The 12,153-nt window shown below is 49.7% G+C and overlaps 1 long non-coding RNA gene across 1 annotated transcript; it reads left to right on the plus strand.

Annotated features, from left to right (window-relative positions):
- Positions 1 to 437: 437 nt before the first annotated feature.
- On the plus strand, positions 438 to 3,780 carry LOC132318548 (uncharacterized). The gene is made up of 3 exons (XR_009484333.1): positions 438 to 661; positions 1,302 to 1,455; positions 3,538 to 3,780. It is a non-coding gene; the product is annotated as an uncharacterized LOC132318548 (long non-coding RNA).
- Positions 3,781 to 12,153: the final 8,373 nt, after the last annotated feature.

Here is a 12,153-nt window from a genome sequence, read left to right on the forward strand (position 1 = left end):
GGCGCCTCGGCGGGGCCATCCACCGGCGGGGCAGGGCCCTCAGGGCCGGCCCCCGCGCCACAGCCAGACCCGCCACCGGCCCGGGCCGCAGCCCTGGACCCCGCCCGGCCCCGCTAAGCCCGCGGGAGAGCTGCGCAACACCGCCGCCCCGTGGCCGCCGCTGCCCGGCCGCCCTCCGCGGCCTCCTCGGCGGGGCGGGCGCCGCGGTCGCCTCCCCCGCCCGCCACCCCTTTTTGGCCTTTTGGTCTGCCCCCGAAGGGAAGCGCGCGGGGCTCCCCGCTGTCTGTGGGAAGGCGGGCACGGCCCGCGGCGGTAGGGGGCGGCGGAGGCAGTGGGAGCCCACAGCAGGGTCTGAGGGGAGGCGGTGTGGGGAGGAGGAGAGGGAAACCGAGGACAGAGTAAGGAGAGCAAGGAAGAGCGGAAGGCGCAGGATCTGATGTGGAAATAGGGCGCGACAACGCCCTGCGCCCCAGCGCGGCAGACGCGGGGATGTTGCCCCACCACCGGGCCAGGATTTGGCCGAGCACGTCACCGCTGCACCCGCGAGCTGCTCCGCAGGCTCTTTCCAAGAACTGGAGGCGAGGGGAATCTGCAACGCCGCAGACAGTGTAAATGGAAGGCACTGTTTTCTTTACAAGAACTAATCGACCTTTTTTTCCAGGTAATCCGTGTTTACAGCCTGTGGTGGCTGGTGCATGGGCGGGCTGGTGGCATCCCCAATGACCGCTGAAAGTGGCAGAGCCTCAGCAATGGCAAATGGGAAGAAATTGCGAAGCTTTACCAAGAGACAGCGGAGCTTAGCACTCTCTCTCGACCCTGAACTCCACCTTACTGAAGGTTTCCCTTTCTCATTACCTTTTTTCTCACATCTGTGAACTTGATTGTGCTAAAGCCTGGCCATTCCTCATATCCCTCTCCCTTTCCTCCTCTCTCAAGCTGCAGCCAGTTTCACCTCTGGCCAGGCCATTCCAAGCTACCTGGACCTCTGGCTGCAAATCAGTGACCCAGGGATTAGTGTCACGTATCTTGATTTTCTCTTTCACTCAGAGGATCTTCAGACCCTGACAAGGAGAGAGAGAACAAATTTCAGAAGCTAAGGCTGAGTTCACCTACCTTACTGCAGCTCTTCCCCACTCAAGCCCTTTCCTCCTATACTTTTACCCAGACACAATCATGCTTCCCAGCTCTCAAGTATCAGAGTTCCCAGGCAGTCAGACATAGCAGTGAGAAGCAAGGACAAAATCTGATTTGCAAGAGGGTATACAGCTATGTAACTCGCGAATCTTTCCTCTTTTTTCCAGTCACAGCTTCCTTCCAGCACCTACAGCAAATGACACAGGGTCTGGCCTCCAGGGAACAGACTCATTCCATATGCAACTCTGACACCTTCCGTGATTGATCCTGGACACCTAAAAAGGAAGGGCTTAATCCTAAAAAAAGCTAATGTGTTACCATGTAAGTAAAATGTGTGTGCACACTGAGGCCAAATTAAGGTCATATTGGCATCTCAAATTAGGTGTTTCTGAACATTTCAGTGCTTGACTCTGCAACCTGAATGCTCTTTAAATATGTATCTGTATATAAATTCTGGAACGGGGGAGGGAGTGGAGGGGAGTGTGATTTTAAAGCTAATGGCTTCACCTCCTCCACATGAATTCCTGCATGCAGTATTGTCTCAGAGGACCCATTGGCAGATCTGAACTCTTAATATACAGACTTTGACCTCACAAGCCAAGAGGGAAACTTTCCAAGGGAGGATGAAACACTGCCTTTACTGTGATTGTCGCTACTCTTCTCTGGCAACAGAAGAGACCCAGGATACAAAGAGGGGGATGTATGGTGGTGGTTACAGACACATCTCCCTGTTCATTTTCCACTCCTATAAGTAATGTGTTCCCCCTAGCCTGGGATTCACTCTCTTACTGTTATATCCCACCTGCTGGTCCCAGTTACCCTCTGCACCATTATTCCCCATCAGCTTCCTCAGATTTCCATATCTCCATGCACCTGTGTTCCTCTCCATTCCAGTCAGACTAATTCACCTCCCATGATATCAGAGGAGGATGCATAAAAAAAAAAAAAAAAACCAGGTAAACAATCTCCCTGAACTTACCAGAATTGCCAGGGACCAGAGCAGCCCCTGGCTTCCAAAAAAAGCAATTGCAAAGCCCCAAACTGAGCATGCTAAATACAGTGTGGTTTAAGCAGCCATCTCTTAGGAACCATCTGCTAAGCATGTGCAAATAGTGACTTTTGAGATTATTATGATTTAGTGAATTTGGGAAGAATTTTACAGGAACAGCAAGAGGAGGCTCTAAGTACTACTGTGACATAAATATTATAGAATAATGATATACTGGTTTTAGTCTTAGGAATAACATTCATCTCTCATGAACCAAAATGTAAGCTTGCAGCAGCCTTGAGGAAAAAAATTACTCTTAATGATTTCCTCAAATGTAGAGTAAATTTCATTGAAATATAAAAGTCTTTCCTTGTATGATATTCCCATGCAGTCAAAACAAAGTGTGTGCTTTCAGGTGCAAAGCCAAACTCAATTAGTATGATACACAAACTACAATATACCCTGAATTCTGATCAGAGGCAAGCTGATGATTCATACTGCCATGGTCTGCACGTTCGTATTTGCTCGGAAAGCCAGTGTACGGCTTGATAAGGGTTTTTGATCCAAAAATAGGCACATATGCGATTTTAAACATTTGCCTTAGAAAATTAGGTTTTGACACTCTGCTTTGTGTGTCATCTAATGCTGATGGGCACTTACCTGGGTAGAACAGCTCCTCGATTAAAATGTAAAATAACATGTTACATTTACAGTAATAATATAATTCTATATTCATGAGCAGAAAGCGCTGTTTGGAATGCAGCTTTCATAGAAAGCAAACCCAAAAACCCTATAAAGATCAAACGTATGTCGTACAGTAGGATAATTCCCTACTTCTGTTTTTATCTCAGTAACATCAGGAACAAGCGGCAAATCAAGCCACTCCTACAAAAAGCATGTAAGAGAAAAAGGAATCTGATGTTTTCTTACTTTGAATACACAGCTGCTTAAATACCTAATGCTTCTGAACTGAAAATGTACGCCTTAAGAATAAGTGCTCTCTATCAAATGCTGTGTGCATTTCACCTGCTCATGAAATGTACACCTGTGACTTACTGCAGTGGGTTTCTTCCAGCACTGTACATTCCGTGCTTTGTTATGGGAGATTTTTAATGCTTAAAAATAAAACTAGGCAGGCTGTTGTCTTACCCTAAACACAGTCCTCAAAGAAATCTTCAGCTACTGTCTTGCATATTCTTTACGTGGCAACATGGGGTAAGCAAGTAAGGGGACATTTTTAAGGGCTATTCAAATATGGCTGTTATAGGTGATTAGTGATCACATGTAACATAAAGGATGTATGAATGGCCAATCCCCTGCTTTAAAATAATGATGTGGCTGGTTTGTTTTGTTTGTTTGTTTTGCTACTTAAAGGTCCTAACTGGTACTCTTCTACTATTTTCTCCTGATTGTAGCCAGTCCCTGACTTCATTCACCAGTACTTACAGCAATACAGAGGAAAGACATGCTTGTGACAGATGGAAAGGACAGCAGCAGCTCAAGGCACAGCAGAGAAACAGCACAGAAGTACATCCAAAATCTTGTCAAGCACATAACTGGTGCAATTGCCTGTATATTGAGAAAGCTTTGGGGCAGGGCTGTGACAATGGCCACATGGGATCCATATTTTTGTGGGAAGCTGAAAATGGGCTGGTTAAAGAGCAATTAAAACTCACTTCCCCTTTACTTTTCATTGTATTACTTGGCTCATTTTGACATTTGATAATAACTGATAAAGCATAACAAAGCATAACATTAAGAATGATCTTACAAATAAGGGTTCTCTGGTCTGAATACTCTACAACTCCACATTGGTATATCATACTGTATTTCCTAACTGCTGTTAAATTGCTGATTATGCTCATTCCACTCCCTGTGAGAGGCAGACAACTTTTCTCATCCCAGTTTTAAAGATGGGGAAACTGAGGCAAGGCAAGATTAACAGTGAATTGACTGTGACCGTACAGCAGTGGTACAACCTGATTCCTGCAGCTTTCAGTCCTTGGTCCATCATCTGTGCTGCATCATGTAAATGATACAAAACCTCTGTGATATTGTCTAAAATCTAGTCAATCTGATACCAGTTCGTACACACATTCTGAAAGACTGGAGAAAAATCAAGATTTTTTTTTTAAACATCCTCTACTGAAGGTCTCTTACTTTATAGCCAGCTACACTGTCAATATGACTCAATATGCAATCTAGATGCAGGTGGAAGAACGTGACAGAGCAGTATGAAGATGATTCTGAGTCAGAGTGTACTGTCCCAAAGATGTACATCTGTAATTTATATTTAGATAATTGCCTTTACTAACAGCTTTAGAGACACAAAGCCTAGACGAAGGCTATAAAGGGGACGTAAGTCAGACTGTGAAGCAGTAAGGTAGGGGAGAGATGGGCTAATCAGTCCTGTCTATACAGTTTGACTGCTGTGCCAGGGACTACCACCAAGCCCATGTTGTCTGTTCTTGTAGGTGAGCTAGGGAGAAGCTGTCCTCTGTGCTCAGTAATCAGTGCCTCTGCATCTGAAAATCACAGGCTATTTTTCTTATACTTCATCAGATGTGGATGTGTAACACCTAACCTATCCTTTGGCTATATCCTAGAGTCACAGGAAATAGTGCCGGCTGACACACACCTCAAGGACACCTAGTCCATTTTTCTACGCCAAGGTGGGATTAGCAATACTTACATCACACCTTACACATTTATCCAGATTGCTTTTAAAATCCTCCAATACTGGAAACCATACACCCTTCCCAGGTGACCCTAGTGCTCCACATTAATGTTAGAAAGATGTTAACTGTTAGAAAGTTTTGCTGGTATCTGACTTAAATGTCCCTTTCTTTCATTTAAGCCTGTCTATGTAAATACGTATATAAGCATTTACATATGTGCCAAATATATTTATGGTGTACCTGTGTGTGTATATATATGTGCATATGTATGCATTTATTGCTAAATTTGAAATCAGATGCTAACCTATTTCAGTAGCTCCATGTGTTTTCTTCTGCTTTCACCTGCAACTTACTTGTTTTGCCCAGCTTTGCATGAAGACACATAAACAGAAAAAAAGCATTCACATTATTCTAGGAGTTACACTCTGCCAAAATCCCCGTGTCTCCAGACATATTTACTAAACTCCTAGTTAATGTTTTGTTTTGTACTAAAACTTGTTTGTCTCTTAAAGCAGTGCTTTACTCTTAAAGCAAAGAAACCATACATTTTATACACTTGACTGTGACAGTTAAATTATAAATTCCCATTTTTCTAAAACAGTTTATCCACAAATGATACTTCTTTTTTCTTTTGCTCCTTTGAATCCTGAATAATATAATTGTTTTTCTAGTATCATCCGGGTTTTTTCTAATATGAACTTTGTATTACGTACACAGGACAGCACATCCACAGCTATGCTTCTTCATTGGCTCACAGACTTTTTTCCCAAATAATACATTGTTTAAGTCTGTCCTCTACTTCTTTGGACAAATTCATGATCATGACAAAACTTGAGCATTTCCTAATTTTTTAGGAAGCTGCATCATCCAGTTATCTGATACAACTGCGTTCAATTAACAACTAGACTGGGACACCAGGCAGATTTATTGTGCTGTCTTGTCTGCTTGTTTTGTTTCTTAAAATGTAGTATGAAAGCTGTAAATTGACTCGTCTGCTTATATTAGCTGTAACATTTCAGTACAGCGGGACCATTTAAACTGCATTTCAAAATAAGAACTTAATCCATCTTTCTGCAAGGAAGGACTTTTTTTCAGGTCATTATTGTTTATGGCGAAGGAAAGACCCCTCCCTAAGGCTGACAGAAGTGTCAGCAGCCACTGTTTTAAAATAAACAGGTGAGACGCCATGATTAATAATCTGGTCAATCACAAATATCAGATGGCCTAGCCAAAAATATAGTCAGAGAGTGATGGTTCAAAGGCTTCAGCTTAAGAAGTAAATCTAGATCTAACAATATGGGAGAACCCTAATAAAAGCAGAGCTGTGTTTTTGTGCAGCCTATGCCAATGTGCAAGGGAACAGAACCATCCTTCCCCTCTACTGAGTTTTCATACAAGCAGAGGAAAAAAGCATAGGCTCCCTGTTACATTCCAGTTTGTTTTTTCAATCTGTTCATGTTAATGATACAATCGGGGATCTCCAATTTTTGTATCGTCACTGCCAGCAGCAGGCTAATGGAGCATCTCAGAGACAGACCACAGAACTGCAGTTCCAGCCACACAGGGCACTTCCCTCTTTTTATTATACTCTATAAAAGATAAGTCACACAAGCTTTCTCTTAGCAGTCCTCATGAATCAGCAAAGAGCTGCCGAAGAGTGACCATCAGGGCACTCGGGAAAGAATCAGGTGCCAGCTGTCAAAGCATTTCTTTGGTGATTTACATTCTTTTTATATATCTCTGTATCCAGTAGGAGGAACAGGCCAGCAAGGAGCATTTACGTATTCGCATTTTACAGGACAGTCTGCAAAAAGGAGATGTCATGCAGGAGCAGGAAGGGAGGATTTCTTGCCTTTTAGCTGATGCAAAAAGATATTCCAGTTCCTGTGACTTCTCCCAAGATCTGCATTAGCAAGTCCAATTAGGGTATGTATGTCCTGTCACGGGTGGCAGAACATCAGGGCACTGGGGAGTGCAATGCCAAAGTGCGTGCACAGCCATAGCTTTTCGTCATCTTTACCTCTCTCTTCCATTCCGTTTCATGAACACTAGGGGCTTACACATGCTGAAGGAAAAATTTCAACACAGTTGATTTTGCCAGTAGCCTGTTTCAGGAGGTAAGAAATCAGCCATCTTGAATTCTGGCAATGAAATCTGTGGATGCAGATTGCAAAATGTGTGGCCAACCCTTGGCAGGGTATTGCTTCATGGTTAGTACGTTGGGTTAGGAAGGTAGCCGTGGTTCAGATAGCTCCATTCTTCATGCCCCAAAGGACTCATTCTGAGAGAGATCACACATGCTAAAAATTCTGCTTTGATCCTCTATTTCATTTCTGCTTCCTCTGGTTGCAGAGTTAAAAAAATCACCTTAGTTTTAGCGTTCTCAAACTCTGATCATGCTGTTCGTGCCCATGATGCCCCACTCTTTGGTGCCAGCCAAGAGAACGTGGGACCGAGGAGACAAAAAGAGGAAAGTGAACAGTTTCACTGATTAAATATAAATTATTAACTGCACTGAGACCAGCTTACAATTCCCCATGGTTGCTTCTAGAAAGCCCTTTTCAGTATAAGCAGCTTGCCATCCTTGTGGGAGAAGTGCTGCATGTATCAGTGAAAAGAGTGATACTTTTGGGTAATCTTCCTCCTGTGATGGGACCCAGGCTGGAAATAAGGAGGAGGCCTCCTTCTGCTTCACTTTTCTGCTAACTGCAAATGGACAAAAGCTACAAGTTGTGAGGTTCCCTCAGCAATCAGCAATGGGAGATTAACTTTATCGTTAACCTTGTCTGTGCCCTCAGCAATTTAATTGGCGTTGGCCCAGGTCCCAGACCTAAGGCCAAGAAATACGGAGCAGAGCTCGATCAGGTGATGCAATGAGAGCTACTGCTCTCCCCAGTTATCCTGGGCTGGCTATGTGTCGTTTTGATCCCTTGGCACAAAGCACAATGTCTTTGCACGTCACCAGCCAGGCTTTCAGCAGGTATAAATGAGTGTAACACAGAGAACTTCAGTGAAGAAGGTTTTGCATCCCTTAAGAATCTAGCCATAATTATTAAACTCTCCTTGAAAATTTTCTTTTTAGTTCCCTTTAAAAAAAAACCAGTCTTTGTTACCCATCTTACCCATCTCCTCACTGTGGGTAACCTCATTCTCTCCAAGCTCCAGCTGGAACCTGCATCACACATTGCTCAGTGCTCTGTTGCAAAAATCATTCCCCGTTCACAGCACTAAATCCCCTGCACACACTCCTAAAATATCTTCTCTGGTTCCTCATGCCTAACTAAACAATGCAAAATCCTGATTCTCTGCATACCTCCCACAGCCATCCCAGCTGCTCCTGCCACCTTTCCTTTCCCCTAGGCCCTCTTCACTCCTCTGAAGTTACTCATCAGGAATCCCCTCCTCCAACACTTCTCTCAGCTTTTTCTGTCATTGGACCGCTTTTGGGGAGGTAGGAGGAAGAGGTTATTTTAAATGAAACCTTGTCCACTTCTTCCTCTCACATTAGTTTTAAAACTTGCCATCGTAACAAGATTTGAGCAAATGCATAGAGAGATGCTCGTTTCTGGGTGTTCGAAGCATCCTGCTTGTGCTTGCAAAGAGCTAAAGCCCTGTGGCCTGGGGTATGGCGTGCTTGACCCATCCAAGCCTTGCAGACACCAGGAATGACAGCATGGCTTCGTGCTAAGCCACCGGACCTGTTTGGCCTTGAGAGCTTCTAAGCGTGGGTCGAGGCAGTCTCTTTGCACAGGTCTGAGAGTCAACAAATGTTTCGCAGCGGACAGGCCTGCTCTTGAGATCAGACTTGAACCCCGTGCAGATGCCGTCTTTATGAGTCACATCTTCCCCATCTCCCTTTTACACTCTGTCCCCAAAAGTAGCTGCCCTGAGGCGTTTTCTTTGAAAGGACATAATCATATTGTCCTCCCCCTCATTATCCCTCTTCCCAGCATCTGCCCCTCATTGTATGGTCATCTCTTCCCATCATTCTCTTCTTAATTTAGTTTGGAAACTCTCTAGAGCAATGAGACATCATTATCTATTTTGTAAAGCGCCATTCAGAGCTGTAGCAGAGTAGCACGTACACGTGATAGAAATCCTACCCTTCCATTTCCTCCAAAAGATAGGCAGAGCTGGTTAATGCTCAGCAGGTAAATGTGCACTGCCTGACACGTGTTCCCAGCAAGAGCTCCAGTTACTGGAGCTTTCCCCTATGACAGAGGTGAGAGCTCAACCATGCTTTGCTCCTCACGGAGTACTGTGGGAGGCTTCCAGCTGCTCCGCTCCTGACAACCATATTACCACAGAACATATTTTGATGGCAATTTTTGGAGTGCCAGAGCAGTGACAGTCAGTAACAAGGTGACTTCACTACCTGCAGAGTCAGGAGTACGCAGAAGGTTTCCCCTGTGGTTTGGTAACATCCACCGGAGGCTCGCGGCGTTGTAACCTTCTCACTCAATGCGGTTACAGCACACACAGCTGAGCTGTGTTTCCAGCAGCATGTCAAGCTGCCTCACATCCCACCCCTATATGTCCCTCCCCTATGGGCAACCCCACAGTCCAAGGCAGGGCAATACCCTGGGCCAAGGGGAGGCAGAATTTGGTGGGCTGAAAACCCATGACTACCTCTGGAAAGACACCGTTTCCACCGGCGTTAACAGTGCAGTCTGATGCTGGCTAGAATAGGCAATAAAACAGACACTGGTCTGGGAAGACAGAGCAACATCCAGCAGAATTGCTGATACATTGTTTTTCCTCTCTGCCCCCCCAAAATGGATATATTCTTCCTGGGGTCACCTACAGCTTACCCAATGTTAATGTGCTGAGAACTGGGCTGGATGTCAGGTCCTCAAAGTAGCTTTCCTGAGGTACCCTGGAGAATTGCCAATCCGCCACTGGATGGTTACTGAAATAATTAACAATACCCTTCATTTTTAATAATGATAAAATATGTTTAATGGAGACCAAAAAAAAATCAGCACAGATGATACTGTCAGCAGCAATGACAAAAGCTCTTCACTTGTTGCTAATGGCATAAAGCACTAGGCACATCCTGATGTTTCCCCCAATACACAATAACGTGACTGAGTCTACGCTACGAGCTGTGTGCGGCTGGAAATGGGCAGTGAGGGGAGAGCGCTGGACTGGGAGATGAAACACTGGGGCTCTGGGGCCCGACCTGATACCGAACCTCACCCAAACTTGGGCCCAATCCTCTCCCATGCCTGTGCTTCTGCCTCTATTTCCATCTTTGAGGTTTTCTTCAAATTATATTCAAATTAATTTTTTTTTTAAACTGATTTAGGACTGATACAAGCAGTGGGGAACCCACTTCCATGGGAGTGGAACCAAGCAGGGGCACGATTGTGTTACGAACCCCAGCACCCCTGGATTGGGCCCTCCAGGTGCAGCCACGCTGGCCCTGCAGGCAGAGTTCTGCCTGGAGCGCTTCCTGGACTTGGGCACAAGCCCCAGAAGAACCAGGGGACGCGGGGACCTTACTGGCCATAACTCGGCGCTGCTCAATCAAGCCATTCACACGTGCGCCACATGAGAAGCGGTGAAACATGGAAAGAGTTTAGCATTCAAGCTGTGTGACCTAGCTGCGAGTGAGGAGACGGGAATGATGTCAAGGTTTTGTGCATGAAGCGTCCGTGACAAAACATTAGCTTAGGTCAGACACTACCGAAATGTAAAAGGAAGGACGACTGTCAGTCTATCGATAACGGAAACAGGGAGCTGCTGCTGTTCCATGCCGCAACAGGTGTTAAAAGCTGTCAAACAGAAACTTCCTTTCCGCCCATTTGTAAAACCACCCGCCTGGGCAGTGACGGGACTCCAAATACCGACACCTTTGGTTTGAGAAGCGACAGCCAGGGCCAGCCGACAGCGGCAGCGATCAGTGCGCCCGAGTATGCCAACAGCCAGAGCTGACGCCACCAACACGAGCACTTCTGCTCCTTTCTGTTACTTAATTGCCATGGGTGTTTAAAACCGCGGGCGTCCCCCGATCGCACCCCGCGGGGACGGGGTGTACCTACGCACAGGTGGGCAGCGCGCTCAGCCACACGCCGCCGGGGCTGCCGGCTTGCGGTTAAGGGAGCGGCAGCGCGCTCCCCCGGCACGCCACGGCACGGCACGGTCCCGGTACGGTCCCGGCAGCCGCGGCGGGGCCGGCGGGCGGCCGGGGCTCCCCGCGCGGGGCGCTGCCGGGGCAGCCCGGGGCAGCTCCGGGGACGACGCCGGGCGGCCGGGGACCGCAAGGCGGGCAGGGGCAGCCTCGCCGCCGGCGCCCGGCTTCCCTAATGGGCATGTGCGGCGCCGCTCGCACATGCCCACTCGGGCCGCGCGGGGCCGGCGGGCTGTGCCGCGCTGGCGGGGCCGCCGCGGTAGGCTGCGCGGCGGGAGCGCGGGGCGCGCCGTCGGGCACCCGGAGCCGCGACCCGCCCCCGCCGCCGGGGGAAGCGCCCAGGCGGCTCTGGCGGCGGGTCCCCGAGCCGAAGCCCCCCACGACACACACCCAACTCCCCCTCCACGGGGGGCGGCCGCTCCGCGCCCCCGCCGCCCGCCCGTCGCGGCCGCGGGCAGCCTGCGCCGCCCGGCCGTCCCGCGGGCGGCGGCCCGGGCGGGGCGGGGATGTGGCGGCGCGGCGGTGCCGGCGGCGGCGGCGGCGGCGGGCGGAGCCGGCCGGCAGCCGGGCGGGGCGGGGCGCGCCGCGGCGTCCCGAGCGCGGCCCGCGGGGCGGCCCCGGCGGGAGGCGCCGCGCTGCGCCCCGCCGCCCCGTGCTAGGCGCCGCCCGGTGTGGCCCCGCGCCCCTGGGCGGAGGGCGGCGGCGGGGGCGCCGCGGAGGGCTTTCCGCGCCCGCCCGGCCTGCCGCGGCCGGGGGATTAGTCAGCAGTCTGCGGGCAGCCCCGCTCCCGCGCAAACTCCGCGGCGGGGGCGGGGAGCAGCGAGCGGCGCCTGCCCCTTCCCCTTTCCGCGGCGAGGGCCGGCGGGGCCGCGGCGGCGGGGCTGCCCCCCCCCCCCCCCCGGCGGTCCGCGCCGCCGCTCCGCGGCCGCGGCGAGGGGCGGCGGGTTGGCAAGTCAGGCAACGAGGCGCCGGGAAACTCCTCTCGGGCACGGCGGCGTTGCAGGAGGACGAGCGCCCGAGCCGCCCCGCGCACGCACACAGGCGGGCGGGCGCACACACACCGCACACGCAGACACACGCAGGCACACGCGCGGCGGCGGCCCCCGGCCCCCCGCAGCCGCGGCCGGCGGGGAGGCGGCGCCCGGCGGGGCTGCCCCATGGTCTTGCGGGGGCCGTGGGGGAGCTGCGGGGGCCCCGGCGCGGCGCTCGCCCTCCTGCGC

This window comes from Gavia stellata, chromosome 1, assembly GCF_030936135.1.
Source record: "Gavia stellata isolate bGavSte3 chromosome 1, bGavSte3.hap2, whole genome shotgun sequence".
In the NCBI taxonomy this organism is placed as follows: Eukaryota; Metazoa; Chordata; class Aves; order Gaviiformes; family Gaviidae; genus Gavia; species Gavia stellata.